This window comes from Podarcis raffonei, chromosome 8, assembly GCF_027172205.1.
Source record: "Podarcis raffonei isolate rPodRaf1 chromosome 8, rPodRaf1.pri, whole genome shotgun sequence".
Classification (NCBI taxonomy): domain Eukaryota; kingdom Metazoa; phylum Chordata; class Lepidosauria; order Squamata; family Lacertidae; genus Podarcis; species Podarcis raffonei.
The window spans coordinates 49,871,014-49,891,102 of NC_070609.1; the positions used below are offsets into that span (position 1 = coordinate 49,871,014).

The following is a 20,089-nucleotide window of genomic DNA, read 5'->3' on the forward strand; positions in this document are numbered from 1 at the left end:
ATCCATCTGTAATGCATCACTTCAGCGGCATCGAATTCGGCCACATGTGATAGAGCAGCGATGCCAAGGAGTGCCTTCTCCTGTTGCACCAGACAAAGTATTGGCAGGAGGTGCGATGTCAAACGTGACATTCCTGGCATAGCTGTATGCAGTAAACATGTCCTTCTGGGCACCTCGGCAATCGGCGAGCGGCAGCCTGCTGGCCTGCGTGTTATGTCATCCTTTAGATTCCATTGCTGAAATCTCCCCTGTGAAGAAAGTTTGCAACGTTTGGGACTTTGGGGTTTAGAGAAAAAGCAAGTAAGAAGTAGCATTATAGAAGTTTATATAATTATGCATGGCGTGGAGAAGGTGGATAGAGAATGCTTTTCTCCCTCTCTCATAACACTAGAGCTCAGGGACATCCAACAAAGCTGAATGTTGAAAGACTCAGGCCAGATAAAAGGCTTCTTCCTGCAGCGCATAGTTAAATGCTGGAACTTGTCCCCCACAGGAGGCAGTGATGGCTACCAACTTGGGTGGCTTTTAAAAAGGGTTAGACAAATACATGGAGGAGAGGACTATCAATGGTCACTAGCCATGATGGCTATGCTCTGCCTCCACAATTGGTAGCAACAATGCCAGTTGCTGGTAACCACAGGAGGGGAGAGGGCTCTGCTGTTTGTAGGTTTCCCAGAGGCGTCTGGCTGGCCACTGTGAGAACAGGATGCTGGACTAAATGGGTCATGGGCCTGATCCAGCATGCTCTTCTTACGTTCTTATGTATTTTTCTGAGTCTTTGTCTCTGAAAATAGGCAATTCTTATACTTCCACCGAGGAGCGACCGGTTTGGGACGGTCCATAACTCTATTTATACATATGAGTAGTGTCATTTTTTTGTCCCCAAAAATTTAAATTAGTGAGTTGGTTGTTGAAATACAAATATATTGCCTGGAAGGTGGAAGTTTTGTCACATTAAGTTGCCTAAGAGGAGGGGGTTCTCCGTGGTTAGCTTCAGGGAGTAGGTATAACAGCGTCTGAACATGGAGGTTTTATTTTGCCGGTGGGGGAAGGGTGAGTAGATTCAGGACTGTCTTTAGATCTTCTGAGATGCCCATCAGAAACCTGGGAAATTCAGGAAAGAAAAAAGGAAGTACTTTTTCACACAGCGCATAAGCTATGGAACTGGCTCACAGAAGAGATAGTGATGGCCACCAACTAGGATGGCTTTAAAAGGGGTTAGACAAATTCATGGAAAAGGCTATACAAAGGAGGAACAAGGCGGGGTGGGGTGGGGAATAGCGATCTACATTGGGATCTGCTTTCCCTGTGAATTGTGCCACTTGAGGTGGTTACCTCAAGAGTGTGTAAGTTTGTTGATTTGTGCAGCTCAGCTATTGTGGGCACACACTGTACATTCATTGGCTGTGATGTGTGAACCCCGGTACTGAGTCAGACCTTTGATTCATCTAGCCCAGTACTGTCTGATCGGCAGTTGCTCTCAAGGGTCTTAGACTCCGGGTCTCTTCCAGACCTGCATGGAAACGCCAGGGATTGAATGTAAAACAGATGCTCAGATGCCACTGAGCTATAGCCCTTCCTCATCTTCAAACCCTTCATGATCATATCTCCCTAATTCACCAGTCTCTCTGCTCTTATACTGGATAGTTCAAACTTTTAGTCCATCTAACCCAGTATTGTCTACTCTGACTGACAGCAGCTCTCCCGGGTTTCAGAAGGAAGCACTTCCCATCACCTGCTTAACTGGAGATGCTGCCAGAGATTGGACCTGTTGCTCTGCCACTGAGCTCTGTATGGCCTCTCCCGGCTCTGCATGGCTGGGTGTGGGCACCTATCCTTGTTTGTCTCTGGCATCTGATGTGCCAAAGGATTTTCTGTTCCATTTCCTCAAACTGGCACCTTTCAGTTTGTTTAGAGTCTAAACTTTAGACTCTGGCACACTTCCTCTCAGTAAAAATGTGCCTGGCATGTGCCATCTTTCCATCCCACTCCGCAGCATCTTGGTAGACTGTTGTCTCTTTCGCCTCCGCAATGCATTTTGTTACAAAGTCCGTCTGAAAAACCTGCCTGCAATTTGCCTCCCCCCCCCGCCTGCCCGTTTACTTAAAAGTGCCAGAGTTTAGCGTCTCCTTGCGCTGCGTCAGAAGGAGAAAGCTGACATTGTTCCGTCCTGAACACCCGCCAGCGTCACTGCGCCCTGAATTCTGGAACTGGTTCAGTCATGCATGTTTGCATATGTTAAAAATATTTAGTCCAGTGCTTAAAAAAATATTATGCCCCAAGATCTGGGCCAGCTAAACATAATGCCATCTATGTGTCTAGCTGAACTGGAAACCGTGCAGCACAAAGCAACACTATCTTCATGCAGGGTTTGACACGGCCATGTATTTAACTATTGAGTGTGAACGAAAGATATTCCCCTTTAGGATTTCTAGCATGCTGACTCCAAAAGGTTTCAAGAATTACCTTCTCTCTCCCCCCCCGGCCCCCAGCTCCCCTGTGTTTTATTTAAACAACCTACAAGCCTGTTGTCCTCTGAGAAAAAAGACGGCACGCTTCTCGAGAGGTCAAAGATCGCCCAGAGTTTCTACCCTATTGACCTCCGTCTGCTAAAACTGGTGTTAAATTGGTGCTCTGGAGCAAAGCTTTAAGCGATGAGTGACAGGAACAATTTCAGAGCCCTCTTGCTCTGTTGCGTCCCTCCTGCCACATGCGGTTTGGGTGGTAATGACTTTTCTCCATCCAAGTTTAGCTTTTGCGATTTCTTATGTCCTCCTTTGAACAGCCCTCTATAGATTGGGAGATTGCAGCCCAGAATCTTTCCTTCACAGCCTGATAGTGGCATTTGAAATTCAAGGCTATGTGGGTGGGTCCACAGTTCAAGGACTCTTGTGCCGGTGTCTGTGATGTTGTACCTTGTGATTTTGCACCAATGGAGTTAAACTCCAAATATACTAGTTGCCGTATGCACTAATTTACAATATCCATCAAAGTTGTTACAGAAGTCGCCGAAAACTTAACTCACAGACTTTGTGTACTCAAAGGCAAAGAACCTGAGGAAAACTTTTTGGGGACTTGGTGGGACTTTATATCATATGCAACAGCTAACACTTTGCATGACTCCTTACCCGCATCTAGAAAAGCAATATGGACTTCCTGATGAATTTGTCTGCTTAAACTGGATTGATAGAATTGTGCTTACCTATAATGTATGAGCATCTCCTCAATGACTTGGCAGGTTTTGGGGTTGGATTTTCTTTGTTTCATTTTTGCTATCTACAGGGGAAAAGTGGTGTAAGATAATGTTTTTGTAAATGCAATAAAAAAGGGTATTTATATATATAGAAAGGTCACAAGTCAGATGTGAATGGAGGAGGAGTGTGACCCACACAAAGTGGGAAGGTGGAGTTCACATTGGCAACTTTAGTCACCATCTCATCCACAGCAAGCAGAACCAAGGAAGCATCCATTGCACTGGCACAAGTTTGTGATCAAAAGCATCGGAATACTGTGTTTGTCACCTGGGCTCTTTCTGTGTGTGCTCCCTCCAAAGGAGCTGCAGAGGGTGGCAACACGAGAATAGACCTTCCCAGTAGTGGTTCCCCGTTTGTGGCATGCTGTCCTCAGGGAGGCTCACCTGGCACTGTTACTTTCTGTTTTTAGGCACCTGGCAAAATCATATTTATACACCTAGGCCTTTGGACCTTAACTTTCTGTTTCTTTTTCAGTGGAGTGGGCTGAGTTGAGTTGGATCTGCTCTTTCATACATGTGATTAGTGAGCATTTTAGGTTGTTTCTACATTTGTTTTTAATGTTTGCTTAAGTTGCTTTTAGTTTACATTTTTAAAAGAAAAAAGACCACCAAATACCATAATAGCAGGGGAAATAGTACTTATCAACTCAAAAATGTGGGTGCTGATGTGGAACAGGATGCTGCCCTGAGCCACTAGGATGAATGCCACTACAGTGGTACCTTGGTTCCAGAACAAATCGTCTCCCGAACACCGCAAACCCGGAAGTAAGTGTTCCTGTTTGCGAACATTTTGTAAGTCGAACAGACTTCCAGAATGGATTGAGTTTGGGAACCAAGGTACCACTGTACTGATTAATTATTTGTGCTAATCACACCCTATGTCAGAACCTCAATACTTTTACAATAGAATCAACACTCCCCCCGGGCTCACTAATATTCATCTTCCCAACAACAACAAACCATCCTTCAGATTTTAATTGTTCATTTTGAAGGTGTGATGAATGAATGAAATGGACCAACTAACAGCGGTGGAAGGTTCTGTCGGTTTAAGTTCTCTCCATTTCTTATTTTTCTATTCTTAAGTCCAGTGCTCTCCATTTTGCAGCAATTTGTGTGGTTTTTGTTTTGTTTTTTCAAAATCTGGATAAGGGCAAATTTCAAAGAATGGCTGTGTATCGGTTAGCATAGCAAAGTATGGATTTGATAGAGTTGACTTTAAATGCACACTGAATCAAATTTCCCCTCCATCCCTTCCAACTAATCAGGTAATGTTTTCAGCCTAGCTTGGGACAGTGGTGATGCTACCGATTTTCCAGGAATCATTTTCCTCTGAAATGCAAAACAGGAAGAAGTCAATTTTGCCTGCACTGCAATGACAACATTGGGTGGCTTACAATTTATTTCTGTACAAGCGTATTGAGAAATAATAATAATAATAATAATAATAATAATAATAATAATAATGTGTAAAAATCAGAGAGAGGGAGACACTGAAAGGATCTTTATTCCTTCCTCCACACACCTCATTTCCTGCAGGCATTTTGAGAGCAACTGTAAAAGTCTATCCGGTACACTGTAGCTATTCATGTCTCAGTTGGGGGCCAAAGTGCGTCTGAAGTATATATAGAAAGGAAAAGGGTGAAAAATATGTGTGTGTTGTTTATATATATATATATAAAAGGTGCACACGGACAGGCATGGCTAAGAGAATGACTTGTTCACAATGTGACCAAGGGGCATAATGAGTCAGTTGTTTTAACAGCGCAGTATACGTAGAGGCTGGCATTGAGAAGCAGAGAGGCTGCTTGCTAAGGAGGCTGTTAAATCAGCTGGACGGAACTGGCAGGAAAGTAACTGTTAAGTTATCCCTTGGAGACAGAATTACAGGAGGGGTGGGGAGGGGGAGGATGGAGAATAGTTTGGCTTTGCCCATTTAGAAATGGGGGAGCTTTTCCTCTTCATCAAAGGAATAGATAAGCATATTTCACCCAGCTCTTCACCATCAGAATGTCAGATCTTGAGAAATGTTGCAAGCAAATGCTGAATTTTGAAGGAAAAAAAAATGTCTTAAATATAGTCATGCTTGCCTGGTGATATGAGTGTAGCTTGGCGGCAGAGCACCTACTTTGCATTGAAGTAGGTCCCGACTGAGCCATCACCACTGATTGGTATTGCCAGGCACCTGCCAGGGCCCCCAACACTTCAGGGGCCCACCACTGACTCCAGATCCCCCAAGCCCTTATCCTGTTGCTACCTAGGAAACTGCATCGTGCTTAGTCAGACCACTGGTCCATTGAGCTCAGTATTGGCCACACTGACTGGCAGACATTTCCCCCAATCCTACTTGGAGATGCTGTTGGGGATTGAACCTGAGATCTTCTGCATGCAGTTGCTGCCTATTCACCTCCCACTCAGAGACCAGAGTGAAGAAAGGGAGCGTTTTTGTCCCCTTCTCTTTCACTCTCCTGGGTAGTTGTGTGGATTGGGGCCAGAGGAAGAGGGAAAGCAGATGGGTTGCAGTGATGGTGGCAAGGAGGAGACTGCACCTGAGGGCAGGAAGCTATCTTAGGGGGTGCAGGACACGGATCTCTCTCTGCCTCTCTGTCCCTACTGCATGAGACGGCTGCCTCACTCTGTCTCTTGATAGGACCATCCTTATGTATATCATAAGGGAACTTTGAATGTTCAGACAGTCACATACAGCTCTGATTCTTCCTCATTCATTCCAATGGAAGGAGGAATGACTCTGCTTGAAATGGACAGGCTGGAGACATCTGTGCAGACTGCTGAAATGGAATTGCTCCCTGAAAGGCTTCTCTGATTCGCCAATTGCAAATTCATAAGATGGATATTCTCCTAATATTTTCTGGAAATTCTTGTGATTCCCAAACATATGCTGGTCATCCTCAATATTCCATTTCTGGATGCATCTTGATATATGGCAATAGTGGATGGTACTGATGGTATTTGACAGAACGTTGCGTTTACATTTTGCCTTTCCTCTGAGACACTCAGGACAACATCCTCTGAGACACTTCACCCCTCCTACCAATTTCTGTCCTCACAGCAATCCTGCGAGGTAGGTTAAAAAGTGACCAAGGTCACACAGAGAACATAATTTGGCTGAGTGCAGATTTGAATGGGTCTCCCCAATTCTAGTCTGATGCCCTAGCCACTACGGCACTGTGCATCTCTTTAATAAGTAGAAAGGTCTTCCTTAAGCAGATAGGGTTGTACATGAGCTGTGATCTGGCAAGTCCCCTGCCTGGAGTCTCACCTTGGCCTCAACATCTCTAGATGGGTATAATAATGCTAGTCAACTTCACAAAGCTGTTGTAAGGAGTGCTGTGACACAGACATAGAGTAGAGCATGGATAGGCAAACTAGGGCCCGGGGGCCATATCCGGCCCAACTGGCTTCTAAATCTGGTCTGCAGACGGTCTGGGAATCAGCGTGTTTTTACATGAGTAGAATGTGTCCTTTTATTTAAAATGCATCTCTGGGTTATTTGTGGGGCATAGGAATTCGTTCATTTCCCCCCCAAAATATAGTGCAGCCTCCCACAAGGTCTGAGGGACAGTGGACCTGCCCCCTGCTGAAAAGGTTTGCGGACCCCTGGAGTAGAGGAACTGCAAACAGTGGAAAGAGGCATACAAATGCCACAGGTAGTAGCTCAGTAGAAGAGCATCTGCCTTGCATACAGAACATCCCAGGTTCAGTCCCTGGTTGGAATTGGATTTTCCACTGCCTGAAACCCTGGAGAGCTGCTTTCAGTCAGTGCAGACAAGCGGCCTGGCTCAGTTTAAGGCAGTTTCCCAAGTTCCTTTCTAAGGGCCCAATACAGTTGTATGTGCAGGACAGCTGTTGACAAAAGAAGCAGGGGTAAATGGCAAGGGACTCCCTCACAGGGAGCAAAGCACACATAAAGGGGGGAGGGGGCAAATTGACCCCTAAGCATGATTCATATGCAACCTTTCCAGTGTCGCATTTTCGGTGGAAGAGAGGTGGGCAATGCATGCAGATTGTCTTCCTGGGGTCCTTCCCAGAGATCTGAAAACTGTCCTGCATCCACCTCCTCCTTAACCTTCTTCCAGGGCAAAGTAATTCCTCCTTTTCCTTTGGCATTTCCCCCCTAGACTCAGCCTTCAAGAATCATTTTTGTAGTCCCGCCCCCCCCATACAACTCCTTTCCAATTTGTCAACATTTTTGTCAACTTGTCAACAGATATCTGTGCTGCACCCTTTCATCTCCCATGACAGCACTGTCTGCTTGCGGGTGCTGAGAGGAGCGTGGCCTGCCCCCCCCCACCACCACGAGAGGCTGAGCCTGCTAATTAAAGGAAAGTTCTGTCTCCTTATTCCTGGAGTGTTAATGGATTCTGCTGCCCGGTTTGGATGTACAGGAGTCTTTGAATTCCACAAGCTTGTGTGCCACCGGCTTTCTCTGGACCACAGTGAAAGCTTCCATTCATGCCGCCAGCCCGGCTTTCTTAAATTACCACACCCCAGGCCTCTGCTCCTCAGCCTCGCACTGTTTTCCTTTCATTAACAGGATTCCCAGATTGAATGTCTATGAGAAGCTAGGAAGAGATGCTGTTGCTGTATTTGCTCTCAAGGGCTGTGCAAAAGGGCTCTCCATTGGAGGGAGTCTGGCTGCTGCTTATCAGGTGGTGGAAAGAGAGCAAGACATTTTTATTTTTATTTAATCCAGCTCCAGCTTTGCTTTGTGCATATTATTTTTTCTTTAAATGTGGATTTAAAATGGAATGTATCGGACTTCCGGAGGCGGCGCGAAACAGCAATGGCGGTCCTCTTCAGTTGTTGAAGAGGGGCTCCGCGGAAAAGGGTCGTGCGCTGCGGCACAGCGACGACCCGTTTAGGAAAACCACGGGTAGAGTGAGCCCGTGGCCGTGGGATTCGGCGGGCACCAGGAGCGACCTCGGATACGCAGAAGGGACCCCGTAAGGGGCTCCGGAACGTGGAGGGGGTAGCGGTGCTGTGAATCCATCGCTCTTTCCGCGGAAGCGAAGCCGCGCGGCTGCTGCTGATGAGCGCTGACCTTTCTTCTTTGAACATTTGATTGGAAACAACAAACTCGTGAGTAAGAAATTTGAGGCTTTATTTGGACATCAAATTGGTGAATTTCGGCTGAAAGCGGGAGACGCTAAAAAGGAAGTCAGTCTTCCGTCCCTGTTTAAAGTACTGAGCAAAGTTTTTTTAAAGCGGAAGCGTTGAAAGGAGTTTAAAAGAAGTTGGAACTTACCCTGCAAGTTTGGATTTGATTGTGAGACTGTGCTATACCTCTCTATATTTTGTGGATTATAAAGTTATAAGCCCCAGCTCACGGGCTGCCTGGATACAAAGTAACATCAGACTGTGGCAACTGTGTATAGAGACATAAAGTTACATTGGGCTACTTTGCAGTTACAAAAAAGGAACTGTTGTTCACACCTTCGCAAAGAACCTTTATCATCTGCAGTTTAAAGTGAATTTAGAGGGTTTCCCCCCCTTATTTTGGATTTTACCATATTTGGGAATTAAATGGTGGAAACTTTTGGGGAGCTCCCCCTGCTGGATTGTGGAAATATAAACCTCTGAGAACTGCTGGTTGTTTTGGAAATCTTTTTGCCTGGATGATTGCTTTTCCCATGGGATTTACAATTTGACCTTGAAACCTAGACAGTTGTGGAATGAGTGTGGCAGGAAAAACAAGGGCTGCCAAGAAAGCAAAACAAACTGAACTATTGCAATCAACTTTGCCTGTGCAGCCACGTAGATCATCTGTTCCAATTGTGACAGGTCTGCAAGAAGGACAATTTAAACAGCCAGTTTTGGAGGATATGGCTGCAGGAGGATTAGACCCTATTTCTAAAGAAATATTGGATCAACTGGCAGCATTAAATAAGAAAGCTGATGAACAAGCGGCTAAATTTGACCAGGTTACAGCAACGATTAATAAGTTGACAGACCAAGTTGCTCAAAACACACAGGCGATAGGAAATTTTGAAAAGACTATATCAGAGAACCGAAAATTAGCTGAGGACGCAAACACGAAAGCAGACCAAAACAAAAAAAGGATTGAGGAATTAAGAGGGGAAGTAAGACCACTGAGTAGACAGGTCACTGAACAACAGGCCTATCTGTCTATGGCGGAGCTGAAAAACCGGGAAAGTAATCTTAGGATTAGAAATATTCCAGAACTAGAAAAGGAAGATCTGGCTGGCTTTTTGACTGCAGAAATATCCAAGTTCTGGGGTTTGGCAGAAGAGAAAGACTTCAAAATCGTCACCGCTTTTAGATTGGGAAGAGTGGCCAAGAAAGATAAACCAAGGGATTGCTTGATCATATTGAGATACAAGCAAGAAAAAGACAACATACTTGGCCTACATTTTAAAAACCCATTGGTGATACAGGGAAAGACAGCAGAAATCTTCAGAGACATACCAAAACAATTGTTGGACTTAAGAACTACATACAAGGATCTGGCAAGATTATTAAGAAACAACACAATCCCTTACAGGTGGGAATTCCCCCAAGGATTATCTTTTAATTTGAAAGGGAAGAAGGTGAGAATCAGAACAGCAGAAGAGCAAGAAAAATTCCTAAACGATCACGGGGAGGACCTTCGAAAAGGGACAGCAGGTACCTGGCCACCCCCCACGCCTGGTACAAAAGATCCACCTCCAGACATAGACGAGAAGGGAGACAACCCCATCGGCTAACAAGCTGATCCAGGATGTCTCTGCAGCTTTTTAGTTGGAATATCCATGGGGCAAATTCCCCTGAAAAAAGGAAAAGGATTTTTCACATTTTGAGGAAAGAACAACTAGACGTCATTTGTCTCCAGGAAACCCATGTGACTAGGCTCCACAGAAGAGTGCTAATAAACAAGCGACTAGGCCAAGAATTTATTTCATCAGCTAAAGAAAAGAAAAGGGGAGTCGTGATATATGCAAAGGAGAGCCTAGCACCAAAATTTGTGTTCAAAGATGAACAAGGAAGAATTTTGGCGATCGAAATACAATCACAAGGAGAAAAATTTTTGATAATTGGAATTTATGCACCAAATGAGGGGAAATCTGAATTTTATGGGAAGCTGCATGAGACAATGCTGGACCATATGGACTATAATAACATCATTCTGATGGGAGATATGAATGGGGTTGTCTCCACACACATGGATAAGTCACAAAATCAAAATGTGACTAAAGATGGCAGACTACCAAAGACTTTTTTTGAACTCACAGACAATATGGACTTGATTGATATCTGGAGGACAAAGAACCCCCTAGGTAGAGAGGGAACATTCTTTTCTGAGGCCCACCTATCCTGGACAAGAATCGACCAAATCTGGATATCTAGAGGACTGGCACCCAAGACCAAAAAAGTAGAGATCTGCCCTAAAACTTGCTCCGACCATAACCCCTTGAAAATGGACTTGAGACTTACACCAGCTGGATCCTTCAGATGGAGAATGAATGATGCATTGTTTAGAGACCAGGAGATAGTGAAGAAGGCCCAAAAGACGATGAAAGACTACTTTGAACTAAATTTGAACACTTCGGTGGAAAAAAAAACAATCTGGGACGCAAGCAAAGCTGTTATGAGAGGGTTTCTGATACAGCAGAATTCTATTAAGAAAAAACTCTGGAACGGTAAAAAGGACAAGATCTTGGAAAGGATAAAAGACGGAGAGAAAAAGTTGAGACTAAATCCAAAATCAAAAGAAGTTTTGAGAGAAATAAAATTCCATCAAGCACAATATGCAAAACTGATAAATCAAGAAGTTGAATGGAAAATCAAACAGATGAAACAAAGATCATTTGAATCGGCAAATAAATGTGGGAAGCTGCTATCATGGCAGCTGAAAAAGAGACAAAAACTGAACTTTGTTACCAATCTAGAGGTTGAAGGAGAATGTATTCAGAAACCAGAGGAAATTAGAAAGTGTTTCCAGAGATATTTTAAAAAATTGTTTTCCCAAGGACCCCAAGTGGAGACTGAAATAAATAAATTTTTAAAAAGCTATGGCCTACAAAAACTAACACAAGACAAACAAACTGACCTGAATTATAAAATAACCCAACAGGAAATCGAAAATGCCATTCAGAACATGCAACTAGGCAAATCCCCGGGCCCAGATGGACTTACCTCCAAATACTATAAGATATTGAAGGAATACCTGACTCAGCCATTGATGGAGGTATGTAATCAAATTATGGAAGGGAAGGGGGCACCAGAATCGTGGAAAGAGGCATTCATCACTTTGATACCAAAATTGGAATCTGAAAAGACTCAACTTAAGAACTACCGTCCCATCTCACTCCTAAACGTGGATTACAAGATTTTTGCTGACATTTTGGCAAATAGATTGAAAAAAGTCTTAAATGGAGTTATTCATAAAGACCAAGCAGGCTTTCTCCCTGGCAGGCATTTGTCAGATAATACTAGGAACATTGTTGACGTTCTGGAACTTCTACAGACAAATTTGAATACAAAAGCAGTTTTGATATTTATAGACGCGGAGAAGGCCTTTGACAATATATCTTGGAAATTTATGAAGAAGAATTTGGAAGGGATGGGAGTGGGAAGGGCGTTCCAAAATGGCATAGATGCAATATATTCAGAACAAAAGGCTAAATTGATAGTAAACAATGTGGTGACAGAAGAGTTTAAAATTGAAAAAGGAACACGACAGGGGTGCCCCCTATCACCCTTGCTATTTATTTCTGTCCTTGAGGTTTTGCTAAATTTGATCAGGAAGGATCAGCAGGTGGAAGGAATACAGGTCGGAGGAAAACAATATAAACTGAAGGCCTTTGCAGATGACTTGGTTTTGACATTACAGGAGCCGGTGTCCAGCACAAAAAGAGTATTGGAATTAATTTCTGAGTTTGGTCGGGTGGCGGGATTCAAGTTAAACAAACAAAAAACTAAGGTTTTGGCAAAAAACTTGACACCTTTAGAAATAGATGGGTTTCAGAAGGAAACAGAACTAAACGTTGTTAATAAAGTGAAATACCTGGGGGTCAACTTGACTGGGAAAAATTTGAATCTGTTTAAAGATAATTATGAAAAATGTTGGTCTGAAATTAAAAAGGATCTAGAAATCTGGTCAAGATTGAAACTTTCCTTGTTGGGAAGAATTGTAGCAGTAAAGATGAATGTATTGCCAAAAATGCTGTTTCTGTTCCAGACCCTACAGATCGTGGACAGAGTGGAATGTTTTGGAAAGTGGCAGAGGGACATTATGAAGTTTGTCTGGCAGGGCAAAAAGCCCCGAATAAAATTTAAAATATTAACAGATGCAAAGGAAAGAGGGGGTTTTGCCCTGCCGGACTTAAGGTTGTATTATGAAGCTGCATCCCTCTGCTGGCTGAAAGATTGGTTTTTGCTAGAAAACACTGATGTCCTAGATCTGGAAGGGTTCAACAATGCTTTTGGGTGGCATGCATATTTGTGGTACGACAAGGTAAAGTCTCATAAGTTGTTTAAAAACCATATTGTAAGGAAATCTCTGTTTTCTGTCTGGACTAAATACAAGGACCTATTTGAAAACAAGACTCCGAGGTGGTTATCACCGATGGAGGCTAAAGCCACAAAAATACTTAATATGGGGGGTGGCTGGGCAAAATACTGTGAAATAATAGAAAGAGTGGGTGACACTTGGAGGTTGCAGAGCTTTGAAAAATTGAAAGGGAAGGTGCGAGACTGGTTTCACTATGCCCAAATTTTAGAGATCTTTAAAAAAGATAAAAAAATTGGTTTCCAGGTGGAAAAATCAAAATTAGAACTAGAATTACTTGAACCTAAGACGAAAGTGCTTTCAAGAATGTACAACTTGCTGCTTAAATGGAATACTCAAGATGAGACAGTCAAATCAGCCATGATAAAATGGGCACAAGATATTGGATACAACATTATGTTTGAGGACTGGGAAAGGTTATGGACCACCGGTATGAAATTTACGGCATGTAGTGCCTTAAAGGAAAATATTATGAAAATGATGTACAGGTGGTACATGACCCCAGTCAAACTTGCAAAGATATACCATTTGTCTGATAATAAATGTTGGAAATGTAAGGAGGCTGAAGGAACTTTTTACCACCTCTGGTGGACATGCCCGAGGGTGAAGGCCTTCTGGGAAATGATTTATAACGAGTTGAAAAAGGTATTTAAGTATACCTTTCAGAAGAAACCAGAGGCCTTCCTCTTGGGCATTGTGGGCCAGAGGATACCTAAGAAAGACAGAACCTTCTTTCTATATGCAACGACTGCAGCAAGAATTCTCATAGCTAAATACTGGAAGGCACAGGAGCTACCCACACTGGAAGAATGGCACACACAACTGATGGACTATATGCAACTAGCCGAAATGACTGGCAGAATCCGAGACCTGGGAGAAGAGGCTGCGGAAGAGGATTGGAAAAAATTTAAGGACTATTTACAAAAACATTATAAGATATATGAATGTTAAAAATTTGCTAAGGTTTGAGGTAAATATGCTTCAGTATTGAAATTCGGAGTTGATAGAAACAAAGTTAATGATCGAGAAAAGTTTTAATTTCAGAGTGAATAATTAGATGAAAATACAAAAACACAGGAAACAAGGTATTAATTTGCTGTTTATATTTATTATAAAGAATGCAGGGATGGAGGAGATGGGGAAGTCCAGTGGATGATGAAAAAAAAAAAAAAAGACTTCGAAAAATGAATTTTTTCTTGTTTAATTTCTTTTTCTTTCTGTAAAACCGCTTTTGTTGTGTTATTGATGATGGATTTAGATTCTGGAAAAAAGCAATAAAAAAATTTATAAAAAAAAAAAAATAAAATGGAATGTATCATTTCGAACAGTGGTTGTATGGGATGAAAGGGGGGAGAGGAAGAAACACCAGGTCTTGGGTCAAACTTTCCAAGTCCTCCTGGCTGAGAACTTGATATGATGGTCCCATTTTTTTTATGAAGCTGTGTTGTAGGAAGGCAGACTGCTCCCCTTTTTAACTCAGTATAGTCTACTGTGACTTGGAGTAGCCAGGTCCTCTGAGAGGCAGATACAGGGGCTACTGATGCACCAGATCCAGAACTAGCAGATGGCACAGGTGTTGAGCTTTCTTCTTCTTCGTTTTTAAAGTATAAAAAGCCCTCCTAGAAAGAAAGTTATGAAGCAAAATGTGTAGGTACCCTTCTTGGCGATTTCTGGGGGATGAGTTTGCCTCGTTGCTCCCACCTCTCAGTCTGGCAAGGCTACTATGGAGGCCTTGTGAACTTCTAAATCAGACTCCTATAATGCATTCTGTGTGGCGCTGCCCACAAGGGACGGAGGTTTAAACATTACAGCTGGTGCAGGATGCTGCTACCCAACCAGGGACTAGTGTAGGTCAGCCAAGCCCCATTACACCTGCAGAAATGACAGCATTGGTTACCTGTGGGTTTCCATGTCCTCTTTGAGTCACTGCCTTTGAAGTGTGCCTCTGGGTACCAGTTTTTGGGACACCTGAGTGGAAGGACCCACTGCCCTCAGTCCCTGCTTGTCTCTTCCCCACAAGAGAAATCTGGTTGGCCGCTGTGGGAACAGAATGCTGGACTAGAGAGAGGCCTTTGGTCTGATCCAGCTGCGGTGTTCTTCTGATGTTCCCTCCACGGTTGGAGGCAGGAAGCCTCTAAATAACAGTTGCTAGGAATCACAAGTGGGGAAAAGCACTGTGGTCTCCAATTAGGAGGGTGAAGGACTAGTTGATGGGGAAAGCTCAGAAACGTTTTCTTTTAGAATAAATGAAGCCCATGCTTTGCCACAGACCTTGCATTGCTCATCAGCACTGGGGTGTCCATTGAGGAAACCATCTATCTGCTGTGAGTTTTGGCATCCTCTCCAAAAGGCATGGTGGCAGTGCTATGCGCTGGTCTCATACAGTCTTGCTCCAGCAGTTTTCTTTTGATCTGCTCAGGGTTCGCTCCCAAGGGTGGCAAAGCTGGGCATTTGCAGGGGACCCAACACCAGCCAAGAGCTCCTGCCCAAACAGTACCTTCATTGTAGTAGCCCCAAAAGGCCCAAGGCAGAATTCTCAGTTTGCACACCTCATACCTTCCAGATTGAGAGGGCCCATTACTGTGGCCTCCAGGCTTTTGCAGGAGGGAATTGAGTGCATTCCACAACTTAAGGGTTGCACAATTAAAATGGATTAAACTGGGATTAAAATGAATTAAAGTGGATCATTTGTGGTTAAAAATGTGACAAGAAAACACACTGCAAATCTGGGACAAATGATGGCTAGAAATATGTATAATGCTAGTCAAGCAAGTTAGGATGACTGCTTGTTGCCATATAACTATCCTGCAAACAACAAAAAATCCAGTACGAAAGCTCAATGAAAGCAGCAGGAAGGTTGTCAGCAAGGAGAAGAAACGAGGGATAAAGTTAAGATGCAATGAAGTCAAACTCCATTATATATGGGTTTTAAAAGCAAACAATTTTACAAGTTTTCTGAACCAGAAAACTTAAGACTAGTTCTTTAACTAATAGCATACAAATATAAGCATCTTGAAGCATTTACGATTACCTTATGGGTTTTATAGCCCATTATTATTTACGGCAAATACCATGAACAAAATGGGAAATTGGCATGGATAGATGTTTACTTCGTGATTATTTGAAATTCAGTCTCAAACCTACATAACATGTTAGCAGTCTTATTTGTCAGTTTTATCTTTCATTAATTATTTTATTTCTCTTTCATTTATTTTTCTTTCTTCCTATCTAGGCAAGCTATATAAAGTGTGAGATTCATTCAGGCTGAATTTATTGACAGCATTTGGTGATTTGGGATACATTGTATACACTATTTTGATTTTCAGTAAATACAATTTTAAAAGAAAAGGCGGGGAGGGAATGAATGAAAGCTCAATAAAGACTGGAGACAGCCTAGCCTCCACCTATTTTATGCAAGCAAATCAACAAACCGGCCATCTGGAGAAGCCCTAAGTGAACACTGCTTGACTCCAGCCCACTTCAATGTGGATCTTCTTACCTCTGGGCTGAGGAAAGGAGTGTGTGCATTGCCAAGTGAATGGTCTACCTTAAAAGTCATGCTCATGTCCATCTGTGCACATCATGCACACTGCATGAGACCTTTAGAGTTAGGGTGGTTTAGTGACTGGAGTGGAAAGCAGTGCCTAGCATGTTGGATTAGGATGGACAAGACCCAAGTTCAACCGCCCCCCCCCCGGCACAGTGAAGCTCATTGCCTGACCTTGGGCTGCTACCATCTCAGCCTAACCTACTTCACAGGGCTCTTGTGAAGATAAAATAGAGAAGCAGGGAGTCATGTATGCAATTGTAATAAAAAGGTCTTTGGTTCCTTGGAGGAAAGGCAAGGTATAAATGTAATAAATAAAAGTAATGCACAAGATTTGCATTTCAGTGTATGGTGGAAAAAATGTCTTTGGCAGACAACCGGGAGAAGAACTGGTTGTCAAAATGCACCTCCTAATTTGGGAAAAATTCCGCAGAGGTTTTAAGATTAGACCCCTTGCTTTTCTTCTCTCTCCCCTCCCCAGCATGCCTGTAAAATGTAAATATTTTTTGTTAAACAATTAAAGTGTTCCACTGGCCGGTCTTAACAATGTGCAGTGTGTGTTTATGTGTGAAGTGTGTGTGTGTGTGTGTACATACACATACATACACACAGAATTCTGTGTACCGAAGAAAATGGTCCAGGGTGAGACGGAAATGTATATTAGGCACTTCTTGAACTTGGCTCAGTAGCACACAGGCTGCCAGTGCAGGGCTTTCAGAATAAGTGAAATGCAATTCCAGCATTCTGCCCCACTTCATAGCTGGGTCACAACTTTCTGCACCAGCTGCAGCTTCCAAACCTTCTTCAAGGGTAGCCCCACATAAAGTGCATTGCAGTAGTGCAGCCACGAGGTTATCTGAGCATGGGTTCCTGAGGCTAAGCTGCCCCTGTCATCCAGGAATGTCTGCAGCTGGTGTACTGACCTCTCCTTCTGCTTAGAGAGATTTCTTGATATAAAAGAGCAGTCTGAAGCAGTACAGTTGGTTTACCTCCTCTGACTGCTTCCAGTGAGAAAAAGCCTTTGAGCCAAGACGTGCAGGGTTAATGTTTCACTGGCTTGGGAAGAGATCAGTGAGTGGTCAGAAGTGAGGGTCCTTTAACAGACGGGTTTGCACAATATGTGTGTTTCTTGGTTGCCTGTTGGGATGACACTACAACTCAGCAATGTTTGGTTGCTTCTGAGGCCGCCTAAACTAGAAGATAAATGTGAGCTATTAGAAACCACACATGTTTTATTACAAACAAAGCTAAAAGTCATCCCAGCCCTGATATTACAAACGACAAAACCCAAGCCCTCGTCACCCTCCCCCGAATCATATTGCAGTTATCTCTGGTAATAAACGTATAGACACAGAGGGGAAGCCTTTCCCCTTGGAAGAGCTGGTTGGCTGGGCTCTTTATCCTGTCTAAGACTTTTATTGAAATTCCACTTGATTGTCAAGATTAGATGGCAAATAACTGTCTGCATTTATGGGGCTACATAAATAACTAGCATCTGAGAAGGAATTTGATCGCATCCTATGGAGATTTGTATTGCCCCATGTGGGGGTTTCAAACGATCAGCATCTCTCCTTCCACTAGGAAGTGGGTACCTTCAGTCTGCTAATATTCTTCCTCCTTTTCACAGTGGAAAACCCAGAGCAGGGTTTTGTTTCAGCCAGGCAAACACACTGTGTGGTTTGTTCAAAGGAGGGCAGCCTGTGTCTGTCCCTCCCACCTTCTTTATTTTGGTGTAAATTGAGAAGAGGTGATTGCTCCTTTTAAAATGCGAAGCACCAAAGGTGAAACCTGCCTTGTGACCTGGAAAATGAGCATCCTTATCCTGGGTCTATGGGAAATTGTCTGTGATTACTCATCAGTGATGGGAAATGAATTCTGCATATGCCCAGAGACACTTTCCTTTATCATTGCATTTCATATTCCTGGGCTCAATCCTGGATTAAAAAACAAACAAAACAGATACTGGGACACTACTTTACTGAGCCAAGAGAGGAACAGTGCCCAAACCCTGGGGGAGGGGTGCAATCCTGATTAATCTTCCATGCTAGGACAGTTATAGTACAGGTGAAATTGCATCCTTTACAAAGGCAACTTGATTATTCAAAACACTGAATGCTTTTTAACCAGACGTATTCTTTGTTGGCCACCAATGTTCATTGTGCACACAAAATAGAGTTGTTTGTGCGGTGTTCGTTTTGAGGACTAGCTGCTTGGCATAACTGCACACGTATTGTTCTCTGTATTTTAGATTAGTACTGATTTGCACTTCTCAAACCAAGACCTGAACTGAAATGGCTATCCTTTGAAATTTCCCCTTCTCCTGATGTTTCATTGGAGTTCTCCAACTAATGTATGTGTCCAAAGATGCATGCATTAGGAGGAAATGTGCACACAGATGCCTATTTGGGTGAGAATAACATGCAAAAATGCATTATATGGGGGTGCTTGCCAAAATGTGTACTTTAGTTCAAATAGCATACAAAAACATGCATATTCAGAGAGCTGTGTGTTTATTGGGAATTGTTCCCAGTTGCTGGGAATCACAGGTAGGCAGAATGCTGCTGTTGTGCTTGGATCCTGCTTCCGGGCTTCCTATTATGGCACCTGGTGAGAACAGGATGCTGGGCTAGTTGAGTCCAGCTGCAATTCTCAGAAATTTGCACTTGAGTGCTGATGAATTGTCAAGAGGGTTTCAAAAATCAAAGCAAGCAAGGTCTTCGTGAATTGCTGCTGAAGTGTGGATAACTAACTGGGGGGCGGGAGAGAGAATGAGGAACAGTGAGAGCCAGACTGGACAGAGGCCTTCCATCCCTCGCTTCCATTCCTTCTCAAAGGGTGAGATGTTCCCACACACCTTGGCCCTGCCACTTCTGGACTCTCTGTCTCTCTCTGCCTGCCTTCTCTCTCTCTGGGCTGTGCCTGGTGCTGCTGCTGCTGCTGCTGCCTCCTTCTCCTCCTGGAGCCTTGACTTCTGTTTGCTACTGGCTGGTGCAGCGGAGAGGAGGCGTGCGCTGCCTGCGAGGAGAGGCTCCCTCCGTGCCTGTGGTCAGTCATGAAACATTTCTCTTTTCCTCCGCAGATTACTAAGCAACTGCACAGCGCAAGGCGCTCACTGGATTTGCCCGTCTGCCTGCCTTTGCCTTTCCAGAGCTGCTACCAGCCTCCCCCTCCCAGGCCAGTCCCTCCAAAGGCTCAGCCTTGCAGCACTCTGCAACTCTATAATGAGGTAAGCCTCCTTCCCTTTGTCTCTGGTGCAGTGGAAATGCTCTGTGTGGTTGTATGTGTGTGAGAGAGAGGAGTACAGTAGGGGCTGAAATTGCAGCTCATCCCCCCCCCCCATATATGAGGTTTGGGGTTCTGTCCTCAGATCTTCCAGCTTTTGCTCTCTTTTATTTATTGTAATTTATTGTAATTTTTTTTACAAATTGTGGTGCAGTTGTTATTATCCTCCTCCTCTCTGTCTCTCTCTTTCTGCATTCTGCAATAAAAAAAAGTTGCATCAGTATTTTGGCAGGAAGGGGGGGAAATGAGTTGCTCTGTGTAGTCTGTTGAACTTTTTCATTCAGTCTCCCAGCAAAAAAAGGGAAGGAGACTTTGCAGGAGTTAAAAGAGCAGAGCCAGGGGATGCGTCTCTCACGCACCCCTGAAATATTCCAGCTATTTGTGTCATCTCTCTCAGACCTCTGCAAGAAAGTAGACCAACCCTTCCATCTGCCCCCTTGCCATAGAAGCGTGTGAGTTCTTGGAGGAGCTCAGGCTCTTG

At 43.6% G+C, this 20,089-nt stretch overlaps 1 protein-coding gene across 2 annotated transcripts in view; it reads left to right on the top strand.

Annotated features, from left to right (window-relative positions):
- ZNF469 (zinc finger protein 469) overlaps positions 1 to 20,089 on the top strand; it is a 245,244-nt gene that overhangs the window by 154,383 nt on the left and 70,772 nt on the right. For both annotated transcript variants that reach the window (XM_053399953.1, XM_053399954.1), the window contains exon 3: positions 19,406 to 19,552. The gene's annotated coding sequence lies outside the window, so the exon portion shown is untranslated. The remainder of the gene's footprint in view (positions 1 to 19,405; positions 19,553 to 20,089) is intronic.